This window comes from Drosophila mauritiana, unplaced genomic scaffold (assembly GCF_004382145.1).
Source record: "Drosophila mauritiana strain mau12 unplaced genomic scaffold, ASM438214v1 U_39, whole genome shotgun sequence".
NCBI classification, from domain to species: Eukaryota; Metazoa; Arthropoda; class Insecta; order Diptera; family Drosophilidae; genus Drosophila; species Drosophila mauritiana.
Window position 1 is genome coordinate 105,512 of NW_022881476.1, and position 23,213 is coordinate 128,724.

The 23,213-nt window shown below is 38.0% G+C and overlaps 5 non-coding genes across 5 annotated transcripts; all 5 read right to left on the reverse strand.

Moving 5' to 3' along the window:
* Positions 1–765: 765 nt before the first annotated feature.
* Positions 766–4,727, reverse strand: LOC117149860. Its single transcript, XR_004460572.1, has one exon. It is a non-coding gene; the product is annotated as a large subunit ribosomal RNA (ribosomal RNA).
* Positions 4,728–5,122: 395 nt separating this feature from the next.
* Positions 5,123–5,301, reverse strand: LOC117149842. Its single transcript, XR_004460557.1, has one exon. It is a non-coding gene; the product is annotated as a 5.8S ribosomal RNA (ribosomal RNA).
* A 686-nt stretch (positions 5,302–5,987) lies between these two features.
* LOC117149852 lies at positions 5,988–7,982 on the reverse strand. Its single transcript, XR_004460565.1, has one exon. It is a non-coding gene; the product is annotated as a small subunit ribosomal RNA (ribosomal RNA).
* A 10,478-nt stretch (positions 7,983–18,460) lies between these two features.
* LOC117149862 lies at positions 18,461–22,422 on the reverse strand. Its single transcript, XR_004460574.1, has one exon. It is a non-coding gene; the product is annotated as a large subunit ribosomal RNA (ribosomal RNA).
* A 396-nt stretch (positions 22,423–22,818) lies between these two features.
* Positions 22,819–22,997, reverse strand: LOC117149843. The gene has a single exon (XR_004460558.1). It is a non-coding gene; the product is annotated as a 5.8S ribosomal RNA (ribosomal RNA).
* Positions 22,998–23,213: the final 216 nt, after the last annotated feature.

Sequence of the window (23,213 nt, forward strand, 5' to 3'; positions counted from 1 at the left end):
ATTTGGCAACTTGATAGAATTCTTTAAAGTCTTTATATCAAAAATTATATGATAGGGACAATATCATATGCGTCACTAAATTGATGACGAGGTGTTTGGCAACTTGACACAATTCATTAAAGTCTTTATATTAATTATATGATAGAGACAATATCATATGCGTCACTAAATTGATGACGAGGTGTTTGGCAACTTGACACAATTCATTAAAGTCTTTATATTAATTATATGATAGAGACAATATCATATGCGTCACTAAATTGATGACGAGGTATTTGGCAACTTGATACAATTCTTTAAAGTTTTTATATCAAAAATTATATGATAGGGACAATATCATATGCGTCACTAAATTGATGACGAGGTGTTTGGCAACTTGACACAATTCATTAAAGTCTTTATATTAATTATATGATAGGGACAATATCATATGCGTCACTAAATTGATGACGAGGTGTTTGGCAACTTGACACAATTCATTAAAGTCTTTATATTAATTATATGATAGGGACAATATCATATGCGTCACTAAATTGATGACGAGGTATTTGGCAACGTGATAGAATTCTTTAAAGTCTTTATATCAAAAATTATACGATAGGGACAATATCATATGCGTCACTAAATTGATGACGAGGTATTTGGCAACTTGATATAATTCTTTAAAGTCTTTATATCAAAAATTATATGATAGGGACAATATCATATGCGTCACTAAATTGATGACGAGGTGTTTGTTTGGCTACAGGAAAAATCATTTATTTATCGAATCATCAAGCAAAGGATAAGCTTCAGTGGATCGCAGTATGGCAGCTGCTCAACCACTTACAACACCTTGCCTGTTACAAAAGTCGTTTACAATTGATTCTAGGCTTTGTCATTGTATTAAATAATGCTTTTATATGTAACTAGCGCGGCATCAGGTGATCGAAGATCCTCCTAATTTACTATGTTACAAATTACATTGGCATCACATCCATTGTCGTTTATAAAATAAATTATAAACTTTAAATGGTTTAGAAGCCATACAATGCAAATTGCCCCTTATTTATCATTGCAGTCCAGCACGGATACGACCTTAGAGGCGTTCAGGCATAATCCAACGGACGTAGCGTCATACCACTGTTCGCTCGAACAAGTATTGTGCCATTGGTCCGTACCTGCGGTTCCTCTCGTACTACGCAGGAATGCTGTCGCAACAACGTTTTGTCATTAGTAGGGTAAAACTAACCTGTCTCACGACGGTCTAAACCCAGCTCACGTTCCCTTGCATGGGTGAACAATCCAACGCTTGGTGAATTTTGCTTCACAATGATAGGAAGAGCCGACATCGAAGGATCAAAAAGCGACGTCGCTATGAACGCTTGGCCGCCACAAGCCAGTTATCCCTATGGTAACTTTTCTGACACCTCTTGTTAAAAACTCTTTAAACCAAAAGGATCGATAGGCCGAGCTTTTGCTGTCCCTGTGTGTACTGAACACCGAGATCAAGTCAGCATTTGCCCTTTTGCTCTATGTGTGGTTTCTGTCCGCACTGAGCTGGCCTTGGGACACCTCCGTTATTATTTGAGAGATGTACCGCCCCAGTCAAACTCCCTACCTGGCAATGTCCTTGAATTGGATCATACCTGAGTAATTGGAGTTATACCAAATTTTCAAATCAAAAATACATAAATGCATCGTTTTATTAAAGAATTTGTTTGCGATTATATAACAAACTCGTGATACTTTGATCAAGAAGCTTGCATCAAAACCCAATACCATAAGATATAATAAATATATCCGTATAATGGCTAGGAAATGATACACGTTCCATTTAATCAAGTAAGTAAGGAAACAATAAGAGTAGTGGTATTTCATTGACGATACCAAACCGAGGTCTAATATCTCCCACTTATTCTACACCTCTTATGTCTCCTTACACTGCCAGATTAGAGTCAAGCTCAAAAGGGTCTTCTTTCCCCGCTAATTATTCCAAGCCCGTTCCCTTGGCTGTGGTTTCGCTAGATAGTAGATAGGGACAGTAGGAATCTCGTTAATCCATTCATGCGCGTCACTAATTAGATGACGAGGCATTTGGCTACCTTAAGAGAGTCATAGTTACTCCCGCCGTTGACCCGCGCTTACTTGAATTTCTTCACTTTGACATTCAGAGCACTGGGCAGAAATCACATTGTGTCAACACCCGCTAGGGCCATCACAATGCTTTGTTTTAATTAGACAGTCGGATTCCCCAAGTCCGTGCCAGTTCTGAATTGATTGTTAATTGATAATCGTTATAATTGATAAGAACTAATTGGTTTAACCCAAATAGTATTCTTAAAAATTTTAGCAAGAAAGTTCCACAATTGGCTACGTAACTAAACTATCCGGGGAACAAGTAACTAACATAAATGCTAGAAACTCTATTTACCCAGAACGAGCACATAAACCATGTTATTGTTTCCCAATCAAGCCCGACTATCTCAATCTTCAGAGCCAATCCTTATCCCGAAGTTACGGATCTAATTTGCCGACTTCCCTTACCTACATTATTCTATCGACTAGAGACTCTTCACCTTGGAGACCAGCTGCGGATATTGGTACGGCCTGTTGAGAAGTTTGCGTGTCCCCACCATAAATTTTCAAGGTCCGAGGAGAAAATATCGACACAACAGTATATGTCATGCTCTTCTAGCCCATCTACCATATCTCTCTGCGAAAGACTTCCATGGTAGTACGGCTATAAAACAGAAAAGAAAACTCTTCCGATATCTCTCGACGGCTTCTTTATGGTCGTTCCTGTTGCCAGGATGAGCACGAGGCCCATATTTAATAACAAACGGATACTCAACAGGTTACGGAATTGGAACCGTATTCCCTTTCGTTCAAAATTATTCAAGTGTATTATATTCGCTTTGTTTATATAGTTAGGCATTTTTGTTTTACTTGAAAATTTTCGGCTTTCGCCTTGAACTTAGGACCGACTAACTCGTGATCAACCACTGTTCACACGAAACCCTTCTCCACTTCAGTCCTCCAAGGTCTCATTCGATTATTTGCTACTACCACCAAGATCTGTACCAATGGCAGCTCCATGCAGGCTTACGCCAAACACTTCTACGCATACCATTGTACCTTCCTACTCACTAAAGTTTCAAAATTTATATCACAAGTAATATAAATCATCTACTTTAGCGGTAATGTATAGGTATACAACTTAAGCGCCATCCATTTTAAGGGCTAGTTGCTTCGGCAGGTGAGTTGTTACACACTCCTTAGCGGATTTCGACTTCCATGATCACCGTCCTGCTGTTTTAAGCAACCAACGCCTTTCATGGTATCTGCATGAGTTGTTAATTTGGGCACCGTAACATTACGTTTGGTTCATCCCACAGCGCCAGTTCTGCTTACCAAAAGTGGCCCACTGGGCACATTATATCATAACCTTGAACTTCATATCAAGAAAGTTAAGGTTCTTACCCATTTAAAGTTTGAGAATAGGTTAAGATCGTTTCGACCCTAAGGCCTCTAATCATTCGCTTTACCAGATAAGATTATTTTATATAATATTAAAATGCACCAGCTATCCTGAGGGAAACTTCGGAAGGAACCAGCTACTAGATGGTTCGATTGGTCTTTCGCCCCTATACTCAATTCTGACAATCGATTTGCACGTCAGAACTGTTTCGGTCTTCCATCAGGGTTTCCCCTGACTTCAACCTGATCAAGTATAGTTCACCATCTTTCGGGTCACAGCATATATGCTCAAGGTACGTTCCAGTTAGAGGCATAAATAATATAAATATACATTATACATAACTATATAGAACGCCCCGGGATTGTGTTAATTAGCTATAAATAGCTAAAAAACTAATCCCATTATTAGTCAAGTTAATTACGCTATTAGGTTTACATCCCAATAACTTGCACATATGTTAGACTCCTTGGTCCGTGTTTCAAGACGGGTCCCGAAGGTATCCTGAATCTTTCGCATTGTTAATCATACAAGAGCATATAATAAACACAAAAATCAATGATAATTATGCCATTATATAATTCCGAAAAATTAACGCTCTGTAATAATATAAATCTATCAGCACTTTATCAAATTAATAACATTTATTCTGTGTTAAAATGCAAGCAATTTAATTGGAATAAACTATAAGTTATATTTTATGATAAATTTGGGATATGCTAATAGATTACAATGTCCTTATATGGAAAAAATGCACATTATTCTTAATAATATTATTTAAATATTACAATTTTAATGATGAATTTTCCATAACGGATATTCAGGTTCATCGGGCTTAACCTCTAAGCAGTTTCACGTACTGTTTAACTCTCTATTCAGAGTTCTTTTCAACTTTCCCTCACGGTACTTGTTTACTATCGGTCTCATGGTTATATTTAGTTTTAGATGGAGTTTACCACCCACTTAGTGCTGCACTATCAAGCAACACGACTCTTTGGAAACATCATCTAGTAATCATTAACGTTATACGGGCCTGGCACCCTCTATGGGTAAATGGCCTCATTTAAGAAGGACTTAAATCATTAATTTCTCATACTAGAATATTGACGCTCCATACACTGCATCTCACATTTGCCATATAGACAAAGTGACTTAGTGCTGAACTGTTTTCTTTTCGCTCGCCGCTACTAAGAAAATCCTTGTTAGTTTCTTTTCCTCCCCTAATTAATATGCTTAAATTCAGGGGGTAGTCCCATATGAGTTGAGGTTGTATATATAACTATTTTTTGCCATAAATTCTTTATATATAAATGATAAAACAATCAATTAAATTCGTTATAAATAGTTCCAATAGTTCTTGTAAGCAAAGTTATTTTTTATCCATTTAACGAACCAACGAAGAATAATAACAAAACCAAGATTTTTCTTTTTCCGAATCATTAATAAGAGACAATTCTAGATGAAAAATATTTCAATTTTTTATGCTAGACATTTCTCAGTATTATTTGATTGAAAAAGAAAATATTTCTCTTCGTTTTTCACATTCAAATGTGAGATAATGTTTTTCATTTCTTTTTTAATATTATGAATAAAATCATTATTTAATCCAATAATATACCATATGCTTATAAAAAATTTATAAACAACTTAATTAGCATAGTCTTACAACCCTCAACCATATGTAGTCCAAGCAGCACTATAAAATTAATTAAAGTACATAACAGCATGGACTGCGATATGCGTTCAAAATGTCGATGTTCATGTGTCCTGCAGTTCACACGATGACGCACAGTTTGCTGCGTTCTTCATCGACCCATGAGCCGAGTGATCCACCGCTTAGAGTTTTATAATTCATTTTTATATAATATCAATATTGTTTTTATTGAAAGAAATTAAAAATACACCATTTTACTGGCATATATCAATTCCTTCAATAAATTTATTTTTATACCTAAAAATAAATGTTGCGATATGTCTTAGTTTCATATAAGCATTATGTATCATAAAAATCTGGTTATGGTTTGCTATTTTGGGTGACACATACTGCAAAATTTATATAAAACATTAACCTGATGGATGACAGGTACAAACATTGTATATTTTAGGTTGTTGCATTAGCCAACGTATGCTCATAACATAGATGAACAATACATATTCGCAACGCGTGTATATTATGGTCCATATACACACACACTTATTTTGAATACCACATTCAAAATTATTTTAATTTTAATTCGACTTCTACTTTCAAATTTTGTTCAGTTTCTTCGATTTCCATTTTCGAGAATTTGTTTTTATAGGAAACGCCATTGTTGTAGTAGGTACTGCCACAAATACGCACAACAACATTAATAATGTTAAAGTCTTTTTATGAGGTTGCCAAGCCCCACATATAAAATAAAAGCCATCTTCATTTTATTTTGACTTTAACTTTTGATTCCGTGGAATCATTTTGTAATATTTTTATTTTGGTAAATTGTATTTATTTGTATTATAACAAATGTTTATTAACGATAAGGATATTATACAATAATGATCCTTCCGCAGGTTCACCTACGGAAACCTTGTTACGACTTTTACTTCCTCTAAATAATCAAGTTCGGTCAACTTTTGCGAAACAACCGTAACACGCAAGGCGTCACAGTGATCACGTCCGGAGACCTCACTAAATAATTCAATCGGTAGTAGCGACGGGCGGTGTGTACAAAGGGCAGGGACGTAATCAATGCGAGTTAATGACTCACACTTACTGGGAATTCCAAGTTCATGTGAACAGTTTCAGTTCACAATCCCAAGCATGAAAGTGGTTCAGCGGTTTACCCGGACCTCTCGGTCTAGGAAATACACGTTGATACTTTCATTGTAGCGCGCGTGCAGCCCAGGACATCTAAGGGCATCACAGACCTGTTATTGCTCAATCTCATTATTGCTAGACGCAATTTGTCCATTTAAGAAGCTAGTGTCCTTATAATGGGACAAACCAACAGGTACGGCTCCACTTACATAAACACATTCAAACACAATAAACATTTTACTGCCACCATGAATGAAGGCTACATAAGCTTCAGCACCATAATCCTGAAGATATCTATTTAATATATTTGAGTCTCGTTCGTTATCGGAATTAACCAGACAAATCACTCCACGAACTAAGAACGGCCATGCACCACCACCCATAGATTCGAGAAAGAGCTATCAATCTGTCTTACACACTTATGTTCGGACCTGGTAAGTTTTCCCGTGTTGAGTCAAATTAAGCCGCAGGCTCCACTCCTGGTGGTGCCCTTCCGTCAATTCCTTTAAGTTTCAGCTTTGCAACCATACTTCCCCCGGAGCCCAAAAGCTTTGGTTTCCCGGGAAGCGACTGAGAGAGCCATAAAAGTAGCTACACCCAATTGCTAGCTGGCATCGTTTATGGTTAGAACTAGGGCGGTATCTGATCGCCTTCGAACCTCTAACTTTCGTTCTTGATTAATGAAAACATCTTTGGCAAATGCTTTCGCTTAAGTTAGTCTTACGACGGTCCAAGAATTTCACCTCTCGCGTCGTAATACTAATGCCCCCAAACTGCTTCTATTAATCATTACCTCTTGATCTGAAAACCAATGAAAGCAGAACAGAGGTCTTATTTCATTATCCCATGCACAGAATATTCAGGCATTTGAAGCCTGCTTTAAGCACTCTAATTTGTTCAAAGTAATAGTACCGGCCCACAATAACACTCGTTTAAGAGCACTAGTGCAGGTTTTTAAATAGGAGGAACATATGAAAAAATACAAGTATTTAATCACATATAAGAACTCCACCGGTAATACGCTTACATACATAAAGGTATAGTACTAACCACAATTGTAAGTTGTACTACCCGTATGAAGCACAAGTTCAACTACGAACGTTTTAACCGCAACAACTTTAATATACGCTATTGGAGCTGGAATTACCGCGGCTGCTGGCACCAGACTTGCCCTCCAATTGGTCCTTGTTAAAGGATTTAAAGTGTACTCATTCCAATTACAGGGCCTCGGATATGAGTCCTGTATTGTTATTTTTCGTCACTACCTCCCCGAGCTGGGAGTGGGTAATTTACGCGCCTGCTGCCTTCCTTAGATGTGGTAGCCGTTTCTCAGGCTCCCTCTCCGGAATCGAACCCTGATTCCCCGTTACCCGTTGCAACCATGGTAGTCCTAGATACTACCATCAAAAGTTGATAGGGCAGACATTTGAAAGATCTGTCGTCGGTACAAGACCATACGATCTGCATGTTATCTAGAGTTCAACCAATATAACGATCTTGCGATCGCTTGGTTTTAGCCTAATAAAAGCACATGTCCCATAAGGTTCATGTTTTAATTGCATGTATTAGCTCTAGAATTACCACAGTTATCCAAGTAACTGTTAACGATCTAAGGAACCATAACTGATATAATGAGCCTTTTGCGGTTTCACTTTTAATTCGTGTGTACTTAGACATGCATGGCTTAATCTTTGAGACAAGCATATAACTACTGGCAGGATCAACCAGAATAATGTTTTTCCTTCATATTCCATTCATATATTTTGAATCGAAATAAGCAATATAATAGATATATAGATATATAGATTTTTCACTTTATATAATTCCATGATTTTTATTATATTGAATAAAATTCAATATTTCGCCTTTGGGTAAAATTTTAAATATATAAGTAAAAAAATCCATTCGATTACGGCCATTTTTATATAGCATTCGTAATCCATATTTTCATTTTTAATTTATACTTGTTTTACCAATATAACAAGAATTTCATCTAATTATTGTAATATATATATTTCTATAATTTTATCTTTTTATACATACATATTTCATTATAAAATATCATTTTATTTCCAACATACATAATTATTGTATCCACACATGTACAATTTTTGTTTAACCAATATAAATATTAAGTTAAATCATTTGCATTTTGAAGATAAATTTAAAATTTATCTCTTTTCATATATATCTCTGGTAATATATAACATAAAACCAAGCGCATATGATAATATTTCCACATTTAATATATAATTTTATATTTCTTTCATAAGAATCCATATTTGTATTATACCGTAACGATATAATAATCCAACTATACGGCAGGTAATAAATTAATATTTGCCTGCCTCCAAAAATTAACGATAATATATGGAAACGATTTGTTATTCTATATATAATAGAAACTTGACTTTTGTTTCAACGATATTATCTATAAAGCGTATATTCCTATTATCCGCGGAGCCAAGTCCCGTGTTCTATAGAACTGAGAAACAAATTTGTACGGATAATAATATACTTTATTGTATGTAACCAATATAAACATAATCCGAAATAAATATTTCGAATAATGCGGGAGGTCGGCAACCACTGCCTACCTATAGTAGTTTTTGAACCCGCTGTCCTCAAAGCGGGTATTTTCAATTCCGTTTGCCACCCAACATACGGGCTATTCTCTTATATATTAAGAGATTATAGGAACATTTCATTTTTTTTCCATTATTCATATATAATATGATTATTTTTTCCCTTATACATATAATAATTAATCATTTTCATATGTATATTATTTAATTTACTCATATTATTGCCAAAATCATATGAATACATAAGTTTTGAACAATATGAGAGGTCGGCAACCACTGCCTACCTATAGTAGTTTTTGAACCCTCTGTCGTAATTCCGGTCGTTTACACTACTATACCCTCTCACTATAATGGCTTTTCTCTATAATACTAAGAGAATGTGGGATATTTTCAGCATTTTTTCCCTTATACATATAATAATTAATCATTTTCATATGTATATTATTTAATTTACTCATATTATTGCCAAAATCATATGAATACATAAGTTTTGAACAATATGAGAGGTCGGCAACCACTGCCTACCTATAGTAGTTTTTGAACCCTCTGTCGTAATTCCGGTCGTTTACACTACTATACCCTCTCACTATAATGGCTTTTCTCTATAATACTAAGAGAATGTGGGATATTTTCAGCATTTTTTCCCTTATACATATAATAATTAATCATTTTCATATGTATATTATTTAATTTACTCATATTATTGCCAAAATCATATGAATACATAAGTTTTGAACAATATGAGAGGTCGGCAACCACTGCCTACCTATAGTAGTTTTTGAACCCTCTGTCGTAATTCCGGTCGTTTACACTACTATACCCTCTCACTATAATGGCTTTTCTCTATAATACTAAGAGAATGTGGGATATTTTCAGAATTTTTTCCCTTATACATATAATAATTAATCATTTTCATATGTATATTATTTAATTTACTCATATTATTGCCAAAATCATATGAATACATAAGTTTTGAACAATATGAGAGGTCGGCAACCACTGCCTACCTATAGTAGTTTTTGAACCCTCTGTCGTAATTCCGGTCGTTTACACTACTATACCCTCTCACTATAATGGCTTTTCTCTATTATACTAAGAGAATGTGGGATATTTTCAGCATTTTTTCCCTTATACATATAATAATTAATAATTTTCATATGTATATTATTTAATTTACTCATATAATTGCCAAAATCATATGAATACATAAGTTTTGAACAATATGAGAGGTCGGCAACCACTGCCTACCTATAGTAGTTTTTGAACCCTCTGTCGTAATTCCGGTCGTTTACACTACTATACCCTCTCACTATAATGGCTTTTCTCTATAATACTAAGAGAATGTGGGAATATTTCAGCATTTTTTCCCCTATACATATAATAATTAATAATTTTCATATGTATATTATTTAATTTACTCATATAATTGCCAAAATCATATGAATACATAAGTTTTGAACAATATGAGAGGTCGGCAACCACTGCCTACCTATAGTAGTTTTTGAACCCTCTGTCGTAATTCCGGTCGTTTACACTACTATACCCTCTCACTATAATGGCTTTTCTCTATAATACTAAGAGAATGTGGGATATTTTCAGCATTTTTTCCCTTATACATATAATAATTAATCATTTTCATATGTATATTATTTAATTTACTCATATTATTGCCAAAATCATATGAATACATAAGTTTTGAACAATATGAGAGGTCGGCAACCACTGCCTACCTATAGTAGTTTTTGAACCCTCTGTCGTAATTCCGGTCGTTTACACTACTATACCCTCTCACTATAATGGCTTTTCTCTATAATACTAAGAGAATGTGGGATATTTTCAGCATTTTTTCCCTTATACATATAATAATTAATCATTTTCATATGTATATTATTTAATTTACTCATATTATTGCCAAAATCATATGAATACATAAGTTTTGAACAATATGAGAGGTCGGCAACCACTGCCTACCTATAGTAGTTTTTGAACCCTCTGTCGTAATTCCGGTCGTTTACACTACTATACCCTCTCACTATAATGGCTTTTCTCTATAATACTAAGAGAATGTGGGATATTTTCAGAATTTTTTCCCTTATACATATAATAATTAATCATTTTCATATGTATATTATTTAATTTACTCATATTATTGCCAAAATCATATGAATACATAAGTTTTGAACAATATGAGAGGTCGGCAACCACTGCCTACCTATAGTAGTTTTTGAACCCTCTGTCGTAATTCCGGTCGTTTACACTACTATACCCTCTCACTATAATGGCTTTTCTCTATTATACTAAGAGAATGTGGGATATTTTCAGCATTTTTTCCCTTATACATATAATAATTAATAATTTTCATATGTATATTATTTAATTTACTCATATAATTGCCAAAATCATATGAATACATAAGTTTTGAACAATATGAGAGGTCGGCAACCACTGCCTACCTATAGTAGTTTTTGAACCCTCTGTCGTAATTCCGGTCGTTTACACTACTATACCCTCTCACTATAATGGCTTTTCTCTATAATACTAAGAGAATGTGGGAATATTTCAGCATTTTTTCCCCTATACATATAATAATTAATAATTTTCATATGTATATTATTTAATTTACTCATATAATTGCCAAAATCATATGAATACATAAGTTTTGAACAATATGAGAGGTCGGCAACCACTGCCTACCTATAGTAGTTTTTGAACCCTCTGTCGTAATTCCGGTCGTTTACACTACTATACCCTCTCACTATAATGGCTTTTCTCTATAATACTAAGAGAATGTGGGAATATTTCAGCATTTTTTCCCCTATACATATAATAATTAATAATTTTCATATGTATATTATTTAATTTACTCATATAATTGCCAAAATCATATAAATACATAAGTTTTGAACAATATCAGAGGTCAGCAACGGTCTTTCCTCTATAATACTAAGATAATATGGGAATATTTTCAGCATTTTTTCCCTTATACATTTATACATATAATAATTAATCATTTTCATATGTATATTATTTAATTTACTCATATTATTGCCAAAATCATATAAATACATAAGTTTTGAACAATATCAGAGGTCAGCAACGGTCTTTCCTCTATAATACTAAGATAATGTGGGAATATTTCATCATTTTTTCCTTTATACATTTATACATATAATATTTAATCATTTTATATGTATATTATTTAATTTACTCATATAATTGCCAAAATCATATAAATACATAAGTTTTGAACAATATCAGAGGTCGGCAACGGTCTTTCCTCTATAATACTAAGATAATATGGGAATATTTCAGCATTTTTTCCCTTATACATATAATAATTAATCATTTTCATATGTATATTATTTAATTTACTCGTATAATTGCCAAAATCCTATGAAGACATAAGAGAATACAATATGAGAGGTCGGCGCAACCATAATATAGTAGTTGATGACGAGGTGTTTGGCAACTTGATACAATTCTTTAAAAAGTCTTTATATTAATTATATGATAGGGACAATATCATATGCGTCACTAAATTGATGACGAGGTGTTTGGCAACGTGACACAAATCATTAAAGTCTTTATATTAATTATATGATAGAGACAATATCATATGCGTCACTAAATTGATGACGAGGTATTTGGCAACTTGATAGAATTCTTTAAAGTCTTTATATCAAAAATTATATGATAGGGACAATATCATATGCGTCACTAAATTGATGACGAGGTGTTTGGCAACTTGACACAATTCATTAAAGTCTTTATATTAATTATATGATAGAGACAATATCATATGCGTCACTAAATTGATGACGAGGTATTTGGCAACTTGATATAATTCTTTAAAGTCTTTATATCAAATATTATATGATAGGGACAATATCATATGCGTCACTAAATTGATGACGAGGTGTTTGGCAACTTGACACAATTCATTAAAGTCTTTATATTAATTATATGATAGGGACAATATCATATGCGTCACTAAATTGATGACGAGGTATTTGGCAACTTGATACAATTCTTTAAAGTTTTTATATCAAAAATTATATGATAGGGACAATATCATATGCGTCACTAAATTGATGACGAGGTGTTTGGCAACTTGACACAATTCATTAAAGTCTTTATATTAATTATATGATAGGGACAATATCATATGCGTCACTAAATTGATGACGAGGTATTTGGCAACTTGATACAATTCTTTAAAGTTTTTATATCAAAAATTATATGATAGGGACAATATCATATGCGTCACTAAATTGATGACGAGGTGTTTGGCAACGTGACACAAATCATTAAAGTCTTTATATTAATTATATGATAGAGACAATATCATATGCGTCACTAAATTGATGACGAGGTATTTGGCAACTTGATAGAATTCTTTAAAGTCTTTATATCAAAAATTATATGATAGGGACAATATCATATGCGTCACTAAATTGATGACGAGGTGTTTGGCAACTTGACACAATTCATTAAAGTCTTTATATTAATTATATGATAGAGACAATATCATATGCGTCACTAAATTGATGACGAGGTGTTTGGCAACTTGACACAATTCATTAAAGTCTTTATATTAATTATATGATAGAGACAATATCATATGCGTCACTAAATTGATGACGAGGTATTTGGCAACTTGATACAATTCTTTAAAGTTTTTATATCAAAAATTATATGATAGGGACAATATCATATGCGTCACTAAATTGATGAGTCGCGATCGAACACTCGACGAGTGCAGACGTGCCTGCGGATCGACAGCAAATTGTTAGCAAATTGTTCACAGTTGTAAGTCCCGTTACTTGTGCCCAGCCACTTCGCGTCGCGTGATCTTGTCGCGCGTTTTGATTGGCCCAGCCAACGTACCTAACGGTAGTTCGCACTAACACCATCGCACACCCGAGTGTGCGTGTTATCAGCGCAAAAAACCCAGTGCTCGAAGCAGCGGTATAATTGCAAAGCAGCAGCCACGTGCTGCCTGGCTCACCGGCTTACGGTGCCCAGCTTCCCCCCCCCCCCCCCTCCTCACTCCTTATCAACTTTGGAGAAGATGGACTGGCAGGCCCCCCCGCGCACCCACAAGCTTGGAACAACACCACGCAAAAAGGCTCTGAGAACACGCAAGAGCAGCTCCAGCAGCGAGGGAAGCACCTCGCATACAGAGCCGGGCGAGATAAAGCGAAAACCGGCAAAGAAAGCACAGGGAGAGGAGCTGAAAGATAAGTCAAGCACTAGCGCAGCTCTGCGCAAGAAGCTCGCCAACAACGCCTTCGCTTTACTCTCGACCGAAGAAGACGAGTACGACCAAGAGAGCTCTGATGACGAACCCGGACCTAAAGACGATTCCAAGCCCAAGACCCCCGAGAAACCAAAGCCCACCCCGAAGACCATCAAGCCACCTCCGATTTTTATCCCCGATGTGACCAACATCTCGGCACTCGTCAAGATGATCACGACTCTTGTAGGCCCGAAGAACAATTTTACCTACAAGACCGTGAATGGCAACAACGTACGTGTCATGATGCCGGACAAAGAGTCCTATACAGCTCTGCGTCTCCAACTTGTGGCCCAAAACAAGAGGCATCGGACTTTCCAGCCGAAAGATGAACGTGCATACAAGGTTGTCATCAAAGGACTCCACCACTCCACCGATCGTGAGGAAATCATTGAAGACCTTCGCAGACAAGGGCACGCTGTTAGAGATCTGCACAATCCCATTGGCAGAAGAACTAAAGAACCGCTGGGAATATTCTTCGCCAACCTGGAGCCTTCCAGCAACAACAAAGACGTCTACCAAGTCAAGCGGATCTGCAGGTCGGTAGTAACCATTGAACCGCCGCAGAAGTTCAACGACGTGCCTCAATGCTTCAGGTGCCAAGGATTCGGTCATACACAGCGTTACTGCTTCCTGGAATACCGATGTGTAAAGTGTGGAGGCCCTCACGAATCGAGGGCATGTGAGAAGAGGGAGGACGACAAAGCGTGCTGCTTCCACTGCCAGGCGGACCATCCTGCGTCTTTCAAGGGATGCCCTGCATACAAAAGGGCCAAAGCACTCGCTGCTCCGAAAACAAGGCCCGTCGCTAATGCTAACAAGGCGCCGCCCGTGGCATCACCAAACGTCACCTCTGGCAGGAGCTACCGAGACGCCCTCAACGGAGTGCACGCAGCACCGCAGAATCCCACAACCCCAGTCCAAACCCAAACAGAAACCCCACACTCCGGTCAGATAGAAGCGATGTTCGCTCGCATGGAAGGAATGATGGAAAGGATGATGGAGCGCATGTTCACCCAGATGACACAGCTGGTGGCCACCATTCTCAACAGCAAGTCATGCAACTAAAGCTCCACCTAGTCGTCTGGAATGCGAACGGCCTGCAGAACAGCAAGGCCATAGTCGAGCACCATCTGAAGACCCACCAGATCGATATCCTACTCGTAGCCGAAACCCACTTCTCCCCCAGATCCCACTTTAATATCAGCGGATATGACCTCATCCATGCAGACCATCCTTCTGGCAGAGCACGCGGTGGAGCAGCCATCCTCATCAGGAGCGGTATTCAATACCTAGAGCTGCCCGCGTTTCAGCAAGACTGGGCACAATGTCCTGTCATCAGGATTGTCAGCCCGCAAGGAGATTTAGACATTGGAGCGGTCTACTTTCCCCCCAGATACCGCATAACAGCATCTCACCTCAGTGAGTTCTTCGAGCATTTTGGGCCCCGCTTCATAGCAGCTGGAGATTATAACGCCAAACATTCTTGGTGGGGATCGCGCGCCAACAACCCCAAAGGGAAAACTCTGTTTGGGTACCTGCAACGCCACCGACTGGACTGCCACTCCACTGGCGAGCCCACTCACTGGCCAACGAATCCCCTCAAGACTCCAGACCTACTGGACTTTGCTGTGTCGAAAGGCATAGGGCATGCGAAGATCAGCTGCACAACAAATGCTGATCTCCTGTCAGACCACTGTGCAATAAACGTGCTAATCAACACGCCAGTCCTCAGGAAAACCCCGCCCAGAAGGCTCACTGGAAAATATACCGACGCCGCCAAGTTCGCGTCCTGGATGCTCTCCACCGTCAATCCGAACCCCATCCTCAACACACCCAGGAACATTGATGAAGCTATCGGGAATCTCACCAGGCAGATGCAAAACGCTGCGGAATTCGCAAGCCCACCGCCACCAAAGACTGCGAGAACACCTAGCAGGGACCTCCACCTCTGGTCCCCGGAAATTGCGGCACTCGTGACTGAGAAGAGGCGTCTCAGGAGAGTTTGGTTCTTGACGCGCAATCCAAGAGACAAAACAGCGCTCAATCACGCCACAAAGGAGTTGAAGGACAAGATCTCCAGCCTACGCCAGGACTCCTTCCTCAGATTCCTCGAGGAACTCTCTCCCGGGGACCCAGACCACAATCTGTGGAACGTCACCCGCCACATTAAACGACCAGCCAAAAAGGTTTCCGCAGTGCGCAAAGCAGATGGATCCTGGTGCCGTTCGGATGCTGAAAGAGCAGAAGCTTTCGCCGAACACCTTTACAACGCCTTCTCTCCGTTCGACTGCTGCACTGCCGAAGAACATGCTGAAACAGCCCGGTTTCTCAATAGCCCAAGCTCTCCCGGTCCCCCGTTGGAACCAGTCGACCCTGAGGAAGTTGCGCAGGAGATTGCTCTACTGAAGAACAACAAATCTCCAGGCCTGGATCGTATAGATGCGGCGGCCCTAAAAATGCTCCCATTCCGCTGCACACAAATGCTGGCCAGCATTTACAACAGCTGCTTCCGGCTAGGGTACTTCCCGGAAGAGTGGAAAAGAGCAGAGGTTATTGTCCTCCTCAAGCCTGGTAAGCCTGAAGCCAATCTCGCCTCCTATCGTCCGATTAGTTTGCTGGCAATCCTCTCCAAAATACTCGAAAGAGTATTTTTGCGCAGAGTATTGCCAGTACTGGATGAGGCTGGTTTGATCCCCGATCACCAGTTTGGCTTCAGGCGCTCCCACGGAACACCAGAGCAATGCCACCGGCTAGTCGAACGGATCCTCGAGGCATTCGAGCAAAAGAAATACTGCTGCGCTGTAATGCTCGACGTGAAGCAGGCATTCGACAGAGTTTGGCATCCTGGACTCCTCCATAAACTCAAATCCTACCTCCCAAGCCCCCATTTTACCCTCCTCAAATCCTACACTGAGGGAAGAGCATTCCAAGTCAGATGCGGAAGTGCAATAAGCCTACCCAGACTGATCAGAGCTGGAGTTCCGCAAGGCAGTGTGCTCGGACCAATACTGTACACCCTTTACACCGCAGACCTTCCCATAATCCCCTCCAGGAACCTAACTATAGCGACTTATGCAGATGACACGGCTTTCCTCGCCTCCTCATCCGACCCACGAGAAGCCTCCGAAACAATCCAAAGGCAAATGGACGCGCTACATCCCTGGCTCAGCAGGTGGAACATCGTAGTGAACGCGGAAAAATCTACCCAAACAACATTTGCACTAAGGAGAGGAGACTGCCCACCGGTCACGCTAAACGGAGTCATCATTCCCAACGCACCCGCACCCAAGTACCTAGGACTTACCCTGGACCGCAGGCTCACTTGGCGTCCCCACATCGTCAGCAAACGCATACAGGCCGATGCGCGTCTGAGGCAGATGCATTGGCTTATTGGGAGAGGGTCCAAGCTAAGGCAGAACCACAAAATCCTGGTGTACAAGGCAATTCTCAAGCCCATCTGGACCTACGGGATACAGCTATGGGGCACGGCAAGCCACACGAATCGCCTGCGTATACAGCGGTTCCAGAATAGGTGCTTGAGAATTGCCTGTAATGCGCATCCCTACCACGAGAATGTCGCCATACATAGGGAACTTGGAATCCCACAAGTCGCTGATGAAATCTCCAGGCTCAGCGAGAGATACCTGAAAAGGCTCGAAAACCACCCTAACCACCTCGCCACCAACCTGTTAGACAATAGCCAAACAAGCAGACGTCTCATGAGGAGACACCCTCTCGATCTTCCACAACAATAGGCAACACATATAAAACCCGCCACAAATACATGTACAATAGTATCCCTTAAGCTAATGTTCCCCCGCAAAACCATTTAATTATTGTCCACTAGGACAGATTTTAAATAAATAAACGCACGCTAAAAAAAAAAAAAAAAAAAAAAAAAAAAAAAACTAAATTGATGACGAGGTGTTTGGCAACTTGACACAATTCATTAAAGTCTTTATATTAATTATATGATAGGGACAATATCATATGCGTCACTAAATTGATGACGAGGTGTTTGGCAACTTGACACAATTCATTAAAGTCTTTATATTAATTATATGATAGGGACAATATCATATGCGTCACTAAATTGATGACGAGGTATTTGGCAACGTGATAGAATTCTTTAAAGTCTTTATATCAAAAATTATACGATAGGGACAATATCATATGCGTCACTAAATTGATGACGAGGTATTTGGCAACTTGATATAATTCTTTAAAGTCTTTATATCAAAAATTATATGATAGGGACAATATCATATGCGTCACTAAATTGATGACGAGGTGTTTGTTTGGCTACAGGAAAAATCATTTATTTATCGAATCATCAAGCAAAGGATAAGCTTCAGTGGATCGCAGTATGGCAGCTGCTCAACCACTTACAACACCTTGCCTGTTACAAAAGTCGTTTACAATTGATTCTAGGCTTTGTCATTGTATTAAATAATGCTTTTATATGTAACTAGCGCGGCATCAGGTGATCGAAGATCCTCCTAATTTACTATGTTACAAATTACATTGGCATCACATCCATTGTCGTTTATAAAATAAATTATAAACTTTAAATGGTTTAGAAGCCATACAATGCAAATTGCCCCTTATTTATCATTGCAGTCCAGCACGGATACGACCTTAGAGGCGTTCAGGCATAATCCAACGGACGTAGCGTCATACCACTGTTCGCTCGAACAAGTATTGTGCCATTGGTCCGTACCTGCGGTTCCTCTCGTACTACGCAGGAATGCTGTCGCAACAACGTTTTGTCATTAGTAGGGTAAAACTAACCTGTCTCACGACGGTCTAAACCCAGCTCACGTTCCCTTGCATGGGTGAACAATCCAACGCTTGGTGAATTTTGCTTCACAATGATAGGAAGAGCCGACATCGAAGGATCAAAAAGCGACGTCGCTATGAACGCTTGGCCGCCACAAGCCAGTTATCCCTATGGTAACTTTTCTGACACCTCTTGTTAAAAACTCTTTAAACCAAAAGGATCGATAGGCCGAGCTTTTGCTGTCCCTGTGTGTACTGAACACCGAGATCAAGTCAGCATTTGCCCTTTTGCTCTATGTGTGGTTTCTGTCCGCACTGAGCTGGCCTTGGGACACCTCCGTTATTATTTGAGAGATGTACCGCCCCAGTCAAACTCCCTACCTGGCAATGTCCTTGAATTGGATCATACCTGAGTAATTGGAGTTATACCAAATTTTCAAATCAAAAATACATAAATGCATCGTTTTATTAAAGAATTTGTTTGCGATTATATAACAAACTCGTGATACTTTGATCAAGAAGCTTGCATCAAAACCCAATACCATAAGATATAATAAATATATCCGTATAATGGCTAGGAAATGATACACGTTCCATTTAATCAAGTAAGTAAGGAAACAATAAGAGTAGTGGTATTTCATTGACGATACCAAACCGAGGTCTAATATCTCCCACTTATTCTACACCTCTTATGTCTCCTTACACTGCCAGATTAGAGTCAAGCTCAAAAGGGTCTTCTTTCCCCGCTAATTATTCCAAGCCCGTTCCCTTGGCTGTGGTTTCGCTAGATAGTAGATAGGGACAGTAGGAATCTCGTTAATCCATTCATGCGCGTCACTAATTAGATGACGAGGCATTTGGCTACCTTAAGAGAGTCATAGTTACTCCCGCCGTTGACCCGCGCTTACTTGAATTTCTTCACTTTGACATTCAGAGCACTGGGCAGAAATCACATTGTGTCAACACCCGCTAGGGCCATCACAATGCTTTGTTTTAATTAGACAGTCGGATTCCCCAAGTCCGTGCCAGTTCTGAATTGATTGTTAATTGATAATCGTTATAATTGATAAGAACTAATTGGTTTAACCCAAATAGTATTCTTAAAAATTTTAGCAAGAAAGTTCCACAATTGGCTACGTAACTAAACTATCCGGGGAACAAGTAACTAACATAAATGCTAGAAACTCTATTTACCCAGAACGAGCACATAAACCATGTTATTGTTTCCCAATCAAGCCCGACTATCTCAATCTTCAGAGCCAATCCTTATCCCGAAGTTACGGATCTAATTTGCCGACTTCCCTTACCTACATTATTCTATCGACTAGAGACTCTTCACCTTGGAGACCAGCTGCGGATATTGGTACGGCCTGTTGAGAAGTTTGCGTGTCCCCACCATAAATTTTCAAGGTCCGAGGAGAAAATATCGACACAACAGTATATGTCATGCTCTTCTAGCCCATCTACCATATCTCTCTGCGAAAGACTTCCATGGTAGTACGGCTATAAAACAGAAAAGAAAACTCTTCCGATATCTCTCGACGGCTTCTTTATGGTCGTTCCTGTTGCCAGGATGAGCACGAGGCCCATATTTAATAACAAACGGATACTCAACAGGTTACGGAATTGGAACCGTATTCCCTTTCGTTCAAAATTATTCAAGTGTATTATATTCGCTTTGTTTATATAGTTAGGCATTTTTGTTTTACTTGAAAATTTTCGGCTTTCGCCTTGAACTTAGGACCGACTAACTCGTGATCAACCACTGTTCACACGAAACCCTTCTCCACTTCAGTCCTCCAAGGTCTCATTCGATTATTTGCTACTACCACCAAGATCTGTACCAATGGCAGCTCCATGCAGGCTTACGCCAAACACTTCTACGCATACCATTGTACCTTCCTACTCACTAAAGTTTCAAAATTTATATCACAAGTAATATAAATCATCTACTTTAGCGGTAATGTATAGGTATACAACTTAAGCGCCATCCATTTTAAGGGCTAGTTGCTTCGGCAGGTGAGTTGTTACACACTCCTTAGCGGATTTCGACTTCCATGATCACCGTCCTGCTGTTTTAAGCAACCAACGCCTTTCATGGTATCTGCATGAGTTGTTAATTTGGGCACCGTAACATTACGTTTGGTTCATCCCACAGCGCCAGTTCTGCTTACCAAAAGTGGCCCACTGGGCACATTATATCATAACCTTGAACTTCATATCAAGAAAGTTAAGGTTCTTACCCATTTAAAGTTTGAGAATAGGTTAAGATCGTTTCGACCCTAAGGCCTCTAATCATTCGCTTTACCAGATAAGATTATTTTATATAATATTAAAATGCACCAGCTATCCTGAGGGAAACTTCGGAAGGAACCAGCTACTAGATGGTTCGATTGGTCTTTCGCCCCTATACTCAATTCTGACAATCGATTTGCACGTCAGAACTGTTTCGGTCTTCCATCAGGGTTTCCCCTGACTTCAACCTGATCAAGTATAGTTCACCATCTTTCGGGTCACAGCATATATGCTCAAGGTACGTTCCAGTTAGAGGCATAAATAATATAAATATACATTATACATAACTATATAGAACGCCCCGGGATTGTGTTAATTAGCTATAAATAGCTAAAAAACTAATCCCATTATTAGTCAAGTTAATTACGCTATTAGGTTTACATCCCAATAACTTGCACATATGTTAGACTCCTTGGTCCGTGTTTCAAGACGGGTCCCGAAGGTATCCTGAATCTTTCGCATTGTTAATCATACAAGAGCATATAATAAACACAAAAATCAATGATAATTATGCCATTATATAATTCCGTAAAATTAACGCTCTGTAATAATATAAATCTATCAGCACTTTATCAAATTAATAACATTTATTCTGTGTTAAAATGCAAGCAATTTAATTGGAATAAACTATAAGTTATATTTTATGATAAATTTGGGATATGCTAATAGATTACAATGTCCTTATATGGAAAAAATGCACATTATTCTTAATAATATTATTTAAATATTACAATTTTAATGATGAATTTTCCATAACGGATATTCAGGTTCATCGGGCTTAACCTCTAAGCAGTTTCACGTACTGTTTAACTCTCTATTCAGAGTTCTTTTCAACTTTCCCTCACGGTACTTGTTTACTATCGGTCTCATGGTTATATTTAGTTTTAGATGGAGTTTACCACCCACTTAGTGCTGCACTATCAAGCAACACGACTCTTTGGAAACATCATCTAGTAATCATTAACGTTATACGGGCCTGGCACCCTCTATGGGTAAATGGCCTCATTTAAGAAGGACTTAAATCATTAATTTCTCATACTAGAATATTGACGCTCCATACACTGCATCTCACATTTGCCATATAGACAAAGTGACTTAGTGCTGAACTGTTTTCTTTTCGCTCGCCGCTACTAAGAAAATCCTTGTTAGTTTCTTTTCCTCCCCTAATTAATATGCTTAAATTCAGGGGGTAGTCCCATATGAGTTGAGGTTGTATATATAACTATTTTTTGCCATAAATTCTTTATATATAAATGATAAAACAATCAATTAAATTCGTTATAAATAGTTCCAATAGTTCTTGTAAGCAAAGTTATTTTTTATCCATTTAACGAACCAACGAAGAATAATAACAAAACCAAGATTTTTCTTTTTCCGAATCATTAATAAGAGACAATTCTAGATGAAAAATATTTCAATTTTTTATGCTAGACATTTCTCAGTATTATTTGATTGAAAAAGAAAATATTTCTCTTCGTTTTTTCACATTCAAATGTGAGATAATGTTTTTCATTTCTTTTTTAATATTATGAATAAAATCATTATTTAATCCAATAATATACCATATGCTTATAAAAAATTTATAAACAACTTAATTAGCATAGTCTTACAACCCTCAACCATATGTAGTCCAAGCAGCACTATAAAATTAATTAAAGTACATAACAGCATGGACTGCGATATGCGTTCAAAATGTCGATGTTCATGTGTCCTGCAGTTCACACGATGACGCACAGTTTGCTGCGTTCTTCATCGACCCATGAGCCGAGTGATCCACCGCTTAGAGTTTTATAATTCATTTTTATATAATATCAATATTGTTTTTATTGAAAGAAATTAAAAATACACCATTTTACTGGCATATATCAATTCCTTCAATAAATTTATTTTTATACCTAAAAATAAATGTTGCGATATGTCTTAGTTTCATATAAGCATTATGTATCATAAAAATCTGGTTATGGTTTGCTATTTTGGGTGACACATACTGCAAAATTTATATAA